The sequence below is a fragment of the Triticum aestivum genome, chromosome 4A (assembly GCF_018294505.1).
Source record: "Triticum aestivum cultivar Chinese Spring chromosome 4A, IWGSC CS RefSeq v2.1, whole genome shotgun sequence".
NCBI lineage: Eukaryota > Viridiplantae > Streptophyta > Magnoliopsida > Poales > Poaceae > Triticum > Triticum aestivum.
This window is the reverse complement of record NC_057803.1, coordinates 50,405,583-50,420,048: the sequence shown is the minus strand read 5'-3', so window position 1 is coordinate 50,420,048 and position 14,466 is coordinate 50,405,583.

The following is a 14,466-nucleotide window of genomic DNA, read 5'->3' as shown; positions in this document are numbered from 1 at the left end:
TTTGAAGACCATGAAAATTATTATGAAACAAAGAAAATTCACCTAAGGACTCATCATGATGTGGATTTTGAAGTAAATATGTATAATTCTGGGAGCGTGACCCATTTTGGTTGCAAAAATTGGGAAGCATTTTGCAAGATGTATGGTTTTGATGAGGGTATGCTTGTCACCATGGATCTTGGTGATCCTGACATCGACCAAGACAATATGGACATTTGGGTCCTTGTTGACACACCTCCAGTTCTACCGCCATGTGAGTTTCTCAAACATAGTTAATTATTAACTAATTTATATTGTTCATTTCAAAATAGTTGACAAGTTATTTCCGTTGACAGCTTATTTTTATTCTTCAAAGAATGTGCGGGAGATGGTAGACAAAACCCACTACACCGATGGCTTCGTATTAACTTACGAGGAGAAAAATCATCTGGTCGGATTTTGTACTGACATTGAGAATTACAATATCTACAATCAAACTCCTCAACATTATGGTCAATACGTGCCACTAGTGCATGTGTTGAACTACGGTAACTACCATGGAGATACCCTGGTAAGGTTTTTTACTATTACGACATCCGTGCATCTTTTGCATACTTCTAAAACTAGTACATCATTGCTAACTATGAAGTTATTACTATGTTTTTCAACAGATAATCCCAGAGAATTGTGTGCCTTATTTGATGTATCAAAAAGGTAGCCTTAATGTTTTGAACATACAGCCAGGTCATCCTACAAATCTTAATTGTCCATACCAGATTTCTAAAAGAAGTGGAGACATGAAAATCAAAGGATGGAAAAAAAGTATGGACAGTCGTAAGGAGGTTCATGGAAGCAAAAGGAAGCGAAGCACAAGAATTGGAGACAGGATGATCTCTATTCTCCATAATGGTGAGTCGGGGTCTATATTCTTTTGTGCTATTTTACCTTAAAGAGGGTATTTAGGTCCTACCTAATACCGATGATCATGTGCTAAGAACAATTAAGTAGAGTTGGTTCAGTGACTATGAGTATGATGATCGTATGACTTGTTATTAATAACGAGTAGAAGTTGTATGATGATGATTAGTAGGACTTGTTATTATGATGATGCATGATGCGAGCATGAAGAGTTATTATATATCTGTGGATGACATGAATATGGATTGGATTGAAGTGAAGGCAACATGCATGTGGTGCATGTCGAAAGTAGTACAATCGAAACTTGATCAAATTAGGATTAGTATTACTTTCGACATGCACCACATGTTGCCTCAGTTCAATCTAAGTCATGTTTAGGCATAGCAGTAGCAGTAGCACGAAGATAAGAGATGACACATCTCTCAATTATCTCTGAATGCAGTATTACTTTCGACAAACTCGCTACTCGCGGTATCGAGACTTGTAATGTTCTAACTTTGTTCGGTCTTTTGAATTCGGAGACTAATATGATGAATTGTATTCGGAGACTAATCTTCTATTGTATTTGATGAATCTTCTGTTTATATGTTGTGCTGTCTATATTCTGTGCAGTAATATATTTTGTAACCTGTGCAAATATCAGAAAAGAAAAAATCCCTAATATTCATACTACTGGCGCACCATACAACACATTAGTAGCGCACTGCTATAAAAAATACTAGTGGCGCATTATCTATTAGTGCGCCATTAGTAACCCAGAGCACAAGGTAAATATGGCCCCTGGGTGGCATAATAATGGTGCACCATGTGACTTACTAATGGCGCACTGCCTGGTGCGCCACTATAGTCTGGTATACTAATGGCGCACCAGGGGTGCGCCATTAGTATATGATACTAGTGGCGTGATGATAGTGGTGCACCTGTAGTGCGTCATTAATGGCCAAACCAGGTGTGCCACTAATAAGCCTTTTGCTAGTAGTGAGGACACGGTGGAGAAGCAAAGGAAGAATAGAGAGAATGAGGTGCGTTGTGCAAACGCATCGGCCTCGACACCTTTTATGGGCCTACTTCCGAGTGGTTGACACGTGGGCCCGAGCAATCCTATCAAATCCCGCAATAGTCGCTTGCCCGATAAGTGGCGAAAATGGCGGCATGAAAATCGAGGCGCCCCTATATACCCACTCCGATTACTGTGGCACGCTCCGTCCCGCGCGCTTCTAAATTTTTTGAATCCCGTGAAATCCGGAAACCATAGAGCAACCAATCGTGCTGAAGATTTCGCACCATAACAACACTCGAAGATTGTCAGTATAGTTCACTTGACGACCTCTGAATCGATCAAGGCGACTGAAATGAGGTTGAAGCCTCAACATGATTTCCAGACTCCAGTGAAATGCCTCCGGAGCATAGAATTGAGTCGGAACCAACTTCAACCCTTCTTCACTCGGACCTCAATCCATTCGGGAGCAAATGACGATGACATGTACCTAGGGTAGAGTCATAGGCCTGTCCTAGACGCCCTACCCAAGGACACTGCCCTAAAGTTGAGTACATTCAAGAATCAACAGAAGATACCGACTGAAATAACATTGGAATGCAATCCACTCGACCTGATATAACACTCGGATATCCCAATTCCACTCGACCAAGATACAGTCATTCAACCACACAAAGAATGACTCGGTGAATAGAAGATCTAAAGCCACCCTAGGATGGCAACGGTCAGGCGTTCACTCCGTGGTCTTAAAGATCATTTATAGTCCTTTATAGCTAGCGTTACTAGTAATGCCTTGTCTTAATGTACATTGAACCCTGTGTACTGAGGGCTGGAGAGGTCCGGCGCACTCTATATAAGCTAGCCCCCTCCTCAGGCACAAGGGTTTGCACTCCCTGTAACTTTCATGCATATCCAGTCGACCAAGCCTCCGGGCACCAAGACGTAGGGCTATTACTTACTCCGAGAAGGGCCTGAACTCGTAAACCTTGCGTGCACAACCTCGCCATAGGTAGGACCTTGCCTCCTCCCACGTACCCCCTGTTCTTACTGTCAGACTTACTCCCACAACATCGACCGCCGACATAACTAAGAATCCTCTATTACTCAACCTCGGCTGTCAGCATGGACGGAGTTCTGTGAAGCGGCCATTAGGGTTATCGCTTGTAAATAGATATGGGGTGTTTGTTTAGGCTTTGGCTTTGGCTTCCTACAATCCAAACCCTAACCAAACCATCAGAATTTTGACGTGCTTTTACAAAGCATGGTTGCTTTATTTGCATTACAAATTGGTGATAGGGTCATGACAATGGGCGAACAGGTGGCTACACAGTACCAAATAGTTGTTCTCGAAAAAATGTGTTGAAATTGTGCCGCCTATACCATATATGCCGATATGCCTTTGGCCGAACTTCCTAGTTTGTGTTTTTTTGTAGTTTATGTTCTTGACTATCTTTTTTCCGATTAACTGGAGAATTAGTTTTGTCTACTAAAAGAAGAGTAACAGTCCCCCCCCCTCTTAACCTTTTCTATTGTATATTAATGTGTATCTGTACGTACCATAATATTTTTAAATATTATGAATTAGAGCGGAACGCATAGACCTAGGATGTAGAAGATCATAACATATGCGTTTCGGCAGCAGTCCGCACTGAAACAATGCTTTACCTCTAGATGTCCAGTCAACTATTGCGCCTCAATGCATTTTGCGGAATCCAATTGATAGTCTTGATTCGTATCCTAGCTCGTCTGAGAGTGATATTAGCTTTACTCTCCATTTTAGAAATAAACATTACAGATGGAAGGGTGAAATATATAGTAGGTCAATATTAGTGGTAGTGAGCAATTAATATTTAACTGATGTACCGTTGTGGGTGTAAAGATGAGGCTCATGACCAGTTAGAATAATTTGACGCTTTTGGCCGACATCCCATGCTAGCGAGTGGCGCCCAAGCTTATCAGAAGTCTGCTGGTCTTTGGTCCTAATGTTACTTGTGTACAGTTTATTTCATAGGAAAAATTTTACCAGGCCTGGCAGTACTGAAAGGTACGGAAAACAGTTCGATGCAAAATATATTGCTCGCTAGGTTTCAATCACGATAAATGTTAATGAGTTTACAATGATTCTTTATTTGAAGATGTGAGTGGTAGACCTAATGGTACTTGTGTGCAGCCACCTTTTCTCTTTTGTTTGTACATATATACTCACAAGTAGCATTATGAAGAGATTACACTTTTGGCTCAAGCCCTCCCCACATCAATTGCCATGGAGGTCCTCATCATGGGATGTTGGAACATTTGGATTAAACCAAAAAAGGCTTTCGCCCCGCTAAAGCCAACTGCACAATAAACATCCAACACAGACCAACACACCACAAACACACACACACGGAGGTCCACAGGAACCACAATAGTACACCAAACGGTCATAGCTGAGGGCACAGCACACCAAGCCCTGAAACCAAAAGATGCACGCCACAATCCACATAGATGCCAGGCGGACTAATCAGGCTCAGGGGGAGGAGGCGGCAGCGGGGGAGCCAAGCGGAGCGCCATCGATCGGAGATCGGAGAGGAGGGCGGTGATGACGTCCCGGTCCTGGGGGCGGCTAAGCGGCCGCCAAAGCTGCAGGTAGCCACACAGTTTAAAGATTACGTCAGTCGCACGACGAAGGGGCACCTTCTGAATAACAAGCTTATTACGGATGTTCCAAAGCGTCCAGGCAAGAACCCCTACGCACAACCATCTAATATGGCGGTAGCGGGCAGGGCAGGCGTTAAGCTCAGCAAGCAAGTCGGGGAAGTTGGTATTACACCACTGTCCACCAGCCGTTTCGCGGAAGCAGGCCCAAAGGAACTGGGCAGAGTGGCACGAGCAAAAGATGTGGTTAGCATCCTCAACGGTGCCACATATGGGGCACATTCCATCACCCGGGCCATTCCGCTTGAGGGCCTCAACACCAGAGGGGAGCCGGCCACGGATCCATTGCCATAGGAAGATCCTGATCTTCAGTGGGAGACGGATATCCCAGATCAGGCTAAATTGTTCCGGGGCCGATGAGGGTGCAATGGCACCGTATAAGGACTTCGTGGAGAAACAACCGGAAGGCTCGAGGTGCCAGGACAGGATGTCCCGGTCCTCCGCCACCTCCATCGGTAGCAGAGCAATGTCCTGGAGGAGGGAGTCCCAGGCGGCCACCTCAGTGGGACCAAACGGGCGCCGGAAGGCGAGACACCCTAAGTCAATAAGGGTCGTCTACCGAGACTCGAGGGTCAATCGCAATGGCAAATAGCTCAAGGAAATGCACCGCCAGGGGGGCGTCCCCTAGCCAACGGTCGAACCAAAACAGGGTCGAGGCTTCGGAGCCAACAGATATAGAGGTGCCAATGAGTAGTACGGGCAGGAGCTGGATCACAGACTGCCAAAACTGGGAACCGCCCGTATGTTGGCAAAAGGCGAGAGGCTAGCCACGAAGGTATTTATTGCGGATGATGGTGAGCCAGAGGCCTCCCTCCTCGTTGGCAATACGCCACAGCCAGCGAGTCAGGAGGGCAATGTTCATGCGTCGGGAAGAGAGGATCCCAAGACCCCCCTGGTCTTTGGGCTTGCAAATGTCGGACCAGCCCACCATGTGGTACTTCTGTTTGCCATCCTCGCCAGCCCAGAAGAACCTCGATTGGTATTTGTCCACCTCCTGGTGGAGGGTCTCATGAAGGCAGTAGAAGCTCAAGAGGAACTTCAGGTTGGCGATGTCGGAAGTGGAGCCTTCAACCATGATAATGGTGTCGTCCACATACTGGAGGAGGGAGACCCCTCCCGCACTAACAAGGTGAGGAACCACGCCCCGAATATGGCCGCAGGCCTTGGCCTTATCCAGGATGACATCAAGGGCATCGACCACCATGTTAAAGAGAAACGGGGAGAACGGGTCTCCTTGGCGCACCCCGCATAAGGTGGGGAAGTAGGGCCCGATCTCACCGTTGATGTTGACCGTCGTCCGGCCGCAGGTGACGAGTTGCATAACCCGTGTCACTCAGCGGTCGTCAAAGCCTTTCCGAAGAAAAACTTCCCGAAGGAAGGGCCAGTGAACCATGTCGTAGGCCTTGTGGAAGTCGAGCTTAAGGAACACCGCGCGGAGGTGTTTCGCTCGAACTTCGTGGAGGACTTCGTGGAAGACTAACACCCCATCCAAAATATATCGGCCTTGTATGAAGGAAGACTGGTTGGGGTGGGTAATAGAATCTGCAAGAAGGGTCACCCTATTGGTGTACCCCTTGGCCAGGATCCTGAAGATCACGTTGATCACGATGATGGGACGAAACTGGCGGATGTCCGAGGCCCCAGGGACTTTAGGGATGAGGGTAATGATCCACCATAGTTCAGACGCCCCAGGTCCATGGTCCCAGAGAAGAACTCATCGAAGAGGGCCATGACCTCCGGCTTAATGGTCTGCCAGAATGTTTTAAAGAACAAAACCGGCAGTCCATCCGGTCCCAGGGCCGAGGAGGGGTTCATTCCTTTGATCACCGTAAGGACTTCCTCCTCCTAGAAAGGTGCCACTAGAGCGCCATTGGCCTCGGCGGAGACAAGCTGGTCTCCCGACCAGGTATCGGGGGCCAGTGTAGCCCTACCCCGAGGGGTGGGCTTTATAAAAGCCATCTACGTGCGCACGGATGTCCGATGGACGAACAAGCTGAGTGTCGTCCGCCCACAAGGAATGAATGGAGTTACGGCGCCGCCGGCCGTTGGCAATCGCCTGGAAGTAGGCCGTGTTGGCATCGCCCTGAAGTACCCAACGTTGGGTGCCGCGCAACCGCCAGTAGGCCTCCTCGTCAGAGTAGATGGCCGAGAGCTGGTCCTCAAGATCGTATCTCAACATCCACTCATCTAGGGAGATCCCGGACATGTCTGCCCGGGCGTCCAGGGCCTGGATATCGCTTAAGATGGCCTTCTTGCGCTCACGAATATCCCGGCCAAGATTCGCACCCCAGCCCTTCATAAACTGGCGGGCTAGCTTGGCACAAAACTGCCAGGAGTCGACCGCGGACATGGAGCGGTGGAAGGAGACGCGCGCGGCGGCCCACTTGGCCATAACCGCTTCGCGGAACCCGGCTTGGTTGAACCAGAATGCCTCGAACCGAAACCGGGGGGGATGGGGGGCGTTCATCCACCGCGGAGAGGAGGAGGGGGACATGGTCAGATCCGATCCTGGTAATAGCCTGAACTGAGGCCAGGGGCATCGAAGCTCCTAGTCCGGGGAAACTAAGACGCGGTCCAAGACAGACTGCATCGGGTTCGCCTGGCGGTTAGTCCAGGTGAACCAGACCCCCGTGCGCGCTAGCTCACGGAGGTCAAGCTTCGCGATGCAATCGTTAAACAACTGCATCCGGGGGCGATTAACCAGGTCGTTATTCTTCTCATCCGGGGAGCGGATGAGGTTAAAGTCTCCTCCCACCACAACGGGAAGAGAGGACGCAGAGACCTTCTGCTGCAGCTCGGCGAGGAATGTCGGGGAGCGGCTATGATCCGCCGGTCCATAGACGATGATGACCTACCATTTGAAGTTGAGTGCACGCTCAAAGATCTCCATACTGACGAAGAACTCGCCCCGATCCATACCTCCCACCTCAAAGGTGGCATCCTGAACACCTAACAGGATGCCACCTGAGTGGCCATTGTTACCACTAGAAGGGAGCCAATGCCACGCGAAGAGGTGGGAGCTAAGCCCGTCAAGCTCGGGGAGGCAAAAGGCCATGCGCATGGTTTCCTGAATGGCTATGATGTCAATGTGCTCGTCCCGGATGTACTCAACAAGCTGGCGGCGACGTCCATCATGGCCGAAGCCGCGAATGTTCCAGAAAAGGGCGCGCATCTAAACCTCCATGGAGGGGCTGCTTGACCCCAGGACGGTGGAAGCACTGCGGGCTCGAAGAGCGGCAGTGCCGGAGCGAGTGCGGCCCCGAATCTCCTCGGCCGGCAACTCCGAAGGCTGGGGTGCCGGGGTGCGGAGGAGGCGTGCCCGTGTCTCGGCAAGTTTCCCATCGAGAATCTCACGGGCCTGAATAGCCGCAATCAGCTCCAAAGGGGGGGGGCAACCTCCCCCCTGAAAACTATGGCTGAGTCACGGGCCACCTTGGCAAGGCGGCCAAGTGGAACGGCTTCGAGAGCAGAGAAAGAGCAACTGGAAGAACTAGAAGGGATGTCGGTCGCACCTGTCTCGAGGTTCCGGGCCGCAGCCCGGATCTCAGCCCGCTCGGAGATGGATGGCACCGGGAGGCCGGCCAGGCGGTCCACGTCGAGCCGGGCGCTGCGGCGGGAGGCCGTCACCGGGGTCGACGAGGCCCGAGCCCGGCGGACGTAGGACACCGGACGAGGCGGGTGAGGGCCGACGGGGGTGACCACCTCCCCGGAGGTCACCAGCAGCAGGCGAGTCGGGGAAGCAGACGCCGGGGGAATCAGACAGGCACCAGACACCGCCTGAGGGGAGGGCGGGTCTAGGGCCGGTGGATCCAGGACCGGCGCGTTGACCACTGGGGCCGGGGAGGTGGCCGGGGGGGAGGCGGGTGGCGGCTGCGCATCCGCCCCGGATGGGTCCAACAGGGGGGACCCGAGGGGGGGGGGGGAGGCACCGACGATGGCGAGGCCGGAGGCAGCAGAAGTGCCGAGATTGGAGACGGGGGGTCCATGGCCACCACCGGAAGAGCACACGGCGAGCGCGGCGAAGATGCCGGGAGGACGAGGAGGATGATGCTGGAGATGTCGCTGAACTCGGCCGAGGAGGAGGGAGAAGGGGCAGGCAGCGTGGAGGTGGCGGCCTCGGAGGGGAGGGCCAACCCACGCAACCGGCCCGTACCCGAGTCTCCCCGCCCCGGTGGAGGAGAGGGGTCCCGAGAGGGGGAGCGGCTGCGGCCGGAGTGCTCGTCGTCGTCCTCCGGGTCCTCGTGGCGGGAGGGGCACGACCGGCGGTAGTGGGAATCGTCGCGGGAGTCCGCGCCGCCCCCATCGAAGTGATCTGCAGCGAAGAGGCGAGGACGGCCGACGTGGTTGTGGGGCTCGGGGCAGATCTTGAGGTCGAATCCATGGTCGTTGAAGAACACTCGAACTATGGCACAGAGGGTGGAGGAGTCCAGACATTTGACCTTGACGCGGACCTCCTCCTCCTTGCGGAGAGAGAGCTCGTCCACCACCACCACCTTGCCCAGGAGCTTAGACATGCTCCGGATCACCTTCTTAGAGCGGGCGATGTCGGGGAGGCCCGCTATGAGAATCCAAGCGGTGTCCAGCACGGCAACCGCCTTGGGATCCAACAGGGGCTTAGAGATGTTGACGATGAGCTTGTTGAGGGCGAGGGTGATCTCATCGCTACGGGTGCAGAGGCCCAGGCTGAGAGCGTCGGGGAAGACCACGGTGAAGGAGCTGTCCGAGGTCGGGGTCACCTGCCAGTCCCAGACACGACGGCAGAGGTGGTTAAGCTCCGACTCGATCATCTCAGGCGAGGCAACCCCGGCCCCCACGATGGACATGACAACAAGGAGCGAAGGGGACAGAGGGGGGACGTCTTCCACCTCGATGTGGAAGAATCTGAGGCCCTCGATGCCGTGGCCGTACATCATGAGCTCCCCAGTCATCGGACGGTCGGGGCAGAGAACCGCGGGATGGCCCGATTCCTTGCAAAGGTAGCACATCGGCGGGTTGGGGCAGTCAACCTGGAAGTGGCCAGCCTCACCACAGTTGAAGCACGGAGGAAGGTCACGGGGGGCCTCAGAGATGAGCGCGCCCGAAGACGCGGGTGCGAGAACCGCGTTAGCGGGGGTGCGGGCAGCACCCCGCTTCTTCTTCTTCTTCTTCTTGGCGCCTTGGCGGCCACGGGCCCCGGGGCCCCCGGTTGCCTGGAGGATGGCTCGGTTGGGACCGAGGAGGCTGGTATCGGCGGGTGGCCGCAGTGTCAGAGGGCTCAGCCCGAGGAGGGGGCGACGTGGGGTGCTCATGGCGACGAGCGGGCAAAGGTGAGCGGGGCCGGTCCCGACGGCTGTCCCGGGGGGGAGAGCCGGCGGTCGGTCCGCGCCGGGGAGCGGCCTGTGGTGCATCCGGGCGAGAGACGGTCGTGGCGGGGCGGCGAGCAACGGGTGTTGCGGGGCGGCGAGCGATGGGACTCGCGGGCATCGCGGGGAGGCGACCGGCGGGCCTCTCGGGAGGGGGACCGGCGAGGATCCCGCGGCGGGGACCGGTGCGAGTCGCGTGTAGGAGGCCGGTGCCCGTCGGAGCCGTCGCGATTGGCCAGCTGACGGCGGAGGTCGGCCTCGCGCCACTGGCCCTCCGGCGAGGCGCGTCCCGGCGGGCGAGGGTCCTCCAGGGGGCGTTTGGGGCGTCCCGAACCGTCCCCCCAGGAGCGCGTCATGGGGCCGGATGGCGGCGTCGCAGGGGGCGTCGCAGGGGGGGAGGGGGAAACCGGCGGCGGCGGGAGAGGGGAACGGAGGGCGCTAGGTCTGGTATCGGGAGGGAGGCGAGGCCGCAAAGGGAAACCCTTCGGGAGCCAAATGTCTCCCCAGGCCGGGGGAAGCTGGGCCGCCACGCGAAGGTAGGGCCGGCCCGCAGATCGCAGGCCTCGTGCTCGGGACGGCCATGCTAGGAGGGGGGAGGGAGCAGGCCCAGCTGACGGCCAGGGCCCGACAAGGCGAGGCCTAGCCCAGGTGCCAACCCCTCACCCCCAGCTAGGGTTCCAGCCGCTGCCCCCGGCGACGAGGACGCGGCGGACGGTCGGGCCGGCGGGCGAGGGGCCGCGAGGCGGCAGGGGGACGAAGTGCAGCAGACCCGGGAGGAGCCGAAGAAGGCGATGAAGGGTCGGAACGGAGCATGTTGGGGAAAGCAGCGGCACGCCGGCGGTCGAGGGCGACGGCGGGGCGACCGGCCGACGCGGGGCGGGCCAGGTGGGGACCTTCCAGGAGGCCAGGGCAGGTCCTCGGTCCGCCCGACCAGCCATGCCCCAACCGGAGGGGCGCCGCCGGCGGCGGCCATCCCCAATCCCAGCCCCAAAGGCCGCACCTTTCCCCGCGGTCACCGGCGAGGCGCGAGGCAACCGGCGGGGGGGGGGGGGGGGGGAGGGCACGCACGTCCGGGCAGTCGAACTCCCACCCCCGGGAGTAAGACCGCCGGCGAAGCGTGGCGGCGTGGGGCGAGCCGGAGCGGGCGGGGGAACGCGGTCACGGCACTCGACCGGCCGGCCCGCGGTGCAGTCGGCGTCCTCCGCCCAGTCCGCCCAAACCACCCGCCCGGGAGGTTCAGGGGATGGGAGGGGAGGGGCCGGCGGGGAGGGGGGAGCAGCGGGGGAGGCGGAGGCCACAGTGGAAGGGGCCACCGGCGGCGAGGGGCGCTCGGCCGGGGAGGCGGCCAGCGGGGCGGCGGAGGGGCCCGAGTCGCCAGAGCCCGCGCCTTCCATCGCAATCGAACCTCTGTAAATTTTGCACCTTCCACATTTGGATTAAGAGGAATGGGAAAATCTTCGGAGCACGACAGCAGTCCATTCAAGCATGGAAAGGCCATCTGAAACATGATCTTCTGCTTCTCCGGCATAGAATCAAATTCAAGTTTGAAGCTCAACTCTCCTGCTGGATTGATCAGTATTTAAGTTAATTTTACAACATGTTGTGGGGTTTTCTAGAGCTGGAATTGGTTGACTTTGTCCTTTGTGGCTTGTAAAAAACTGGCAGGCCTGCAGTACATTTCATGATAAAATATATAAATATGTACATTCGTTGTAAACTATTTTAAAATTTATATATATGTGCAGCTATAGAGTACATTTGAAGGCAATTGACTTAGCATCCGTAAGTGCGAATCATATTTTCCTATATTATGGACATTTCTGAGCAAATAAATAAATTAAATCCTTTTGTCCAACTAGAAACGGAGATAGGGTAGATGGCCGCTCTGCAGCTTGGAAATAATGGGACCGCCTCTTTTCCCGGTCCATTCAGGTGGTTCAGTTCGCGCTGGTTATTTTGTTGTGTGACTACGGACTGCTCCCTTTGAGCAGTACAGCAGCATCTATCTGGTACAAGCACCAAATCAAATAAATAAGGGGCATCACCAACTCAGGCTTGTCGGAAGGACCATATGAAATTTTCGCAGAACATGTGTCCTGCAAATGAAGCTTTCCGTGTGGCAGTATCTTCACTGGGATCTTTATCTTGCTAAGCCCAATATTGAGATTGTAAATAAATGTGTTTTTGATTATGCGCAGCTACATCCATGTGTCTTTTCATCGTCATTACCTCATGGTGCTTTACATTTCATCATAAAACAATGAAAACTGTTTCTTTTGGACTAATTATGAAACACTATAGGCTTAAAACCTAAACTATGGAACGATTTACATTAAAATTTAAATTTTCTGTTTTGAAATGTGATTCTGTAATTTGAACCCTCCAAATAAATGGGAAACAACTTTATATGTGAGAAATGATATGAAATGGCAATCCACAAAAATAAATTAGAATATGACTATTTATGTCCTTTGTAAAAGATAATTTATTTATTTTATGTCCTTTGGAAAAGATAATTTATTTATTGGTATATATATATTAGTACAAATGCCAGTGCTTTGCAACGGGCAAAACAATATAAAATGCAAAGCCTGCTCCGTGTGCCATTTCTTATAGCCAGTTATGATAAACATCGGTAATAAGTTACACTCTTATTATTGTTCGGAGCATGAAGTGTGGACATGAAGAAACCAACCTAACTTCCTTTGTCTATTGGAATAGTAGTGGTGCATGAAATAGTTTGTCTATCGTTTTTATGTTTTGCTTTTCGACAAAGCGCAAATATTTCTTTATTTTATAAGAAGCTGAGCGTTTGTAATTTATTTTATTAGAGTTGGAACATGTTTTGAAGCCGAACATTTTCTGAACACATGTTTTTTAGTGATTTTGCGAACAATTTTAAATGATTTTAAATCGGAACATTTTTGGGAATTTTCGGTATTTAAAGAGTGTGGACATATATAAAATATAATTTTTTTTGAAACCTAGAACAATTAGAAACACTCATTATGTTAAAGTATATACACGCTTGGTGCCAGTAATTATAAAATGATTGTTGGTGTCCATGGAGTATAGAGTTAAGAAAGTCGTAGTGGTTTACTTCAATAATGCCTCCTTGAGCAGAGCACTATCACCGGATGAGAAAATAGTAGTGTAGTTGTTTTTAGTGGGACATACCGATAATTGAATGTTCTATACTATTTGAGAGTTTAATAACTAATTCTAATTTTTTTTAGAATTTTGAAAACATATGAATGCGAATGGATTTTTTAGAGATAATTGTTCGTTTGGTTTCGAAGATTTTATTTTTTTCATAGCAAATATGCACGGATGTCTTGTGTAAATAAATGTGTGATCATATCACCCTTGGACTAAAATAAGTGGACCCAGCATAAAATTTCGAATGGGCATAAAGACAGAATAGAAACCTATAAAGAGATCATTCTGTACGTGAGTATGGTACATCTGGAAAATGCGGACTTTTAGTCACTGAAATGTAAGTGGCAAAGAATATAATAATTTAAACCAATTACCAATCACAAATTAAGAATTATTGTAAGCCCAAGCCCGTCCAAGGCCTAGCCAGTCCCTCCTTAACCCTAGCAATCAGAAGCTGTTCCTAATCGATCCTCATCTCCTCCTCACCCACTCGATCCCCTCAGCGCCGCCACACACAGAGGACACACACACGCACGCACACAGACACACACACACACAAACACGCGCGCGTGCGCGCCCCGCTCCTCGCGCCGACCCCCTTGCTGCTGCATCTACACCCAGCGGTGGAGCCAGGGGGGCGAGCAGGGGCCTGGCTCCCCCTCCCCCACCCCCAACGATCGAGATTTTTACAGGAGCGACGAGTAATTACCAACGAGATTAGATCAAAATACGTACTCGTCCCCCTATACTCGAATCCTGGCTCCGCCACTGTCTGCACCCCGTCGTCGTTTGCCCAGCGAACCCCCCTACCTCCTCCGCGCCTGATTTCCCTTCCCCAGCTCGCTCGCACCCGACCACTTCAGCTGTGGCCGGATCCACCACCCCCTCTCCCCCGGCCAGCATGGTCTTCTCTCTCAGATCCACTTCTGTTCCAGTTCGGAGGCCCGTCCGCTCAGGTCGGCAAACACATGCTTTCTTTGTGATTCATGGTGTTTGGGGCCATCTCCCGATGTAACCTTTACATATGCCTCATCCTCCGCACCTTTGTTTCCGGTGGCTTGTTGAATCATCAATGAGTGCGTATATGAATCAGTGAAGCGTAAATAAGCGATGTGGGATTATTATTTAGCCCAACAAGCACCAGAGGAAATCCTATAATTCTTTTTGGCATAATGAACCACATGCGTGCAAGGCCCATATCATCAAAATATAGATATGCATAAGGGCCCAAAGCGGCAAAGCCAGACGACCAGGACATTTCTTAGGTTCGACCATTAGCACCCATAGGAACGACAAGAATTTTAGCGATGCTTAGTTACGACTGTACAGAGCAGACCGCTAAAAAAAGTAGATGATGGTGAACCAACAGAAGCA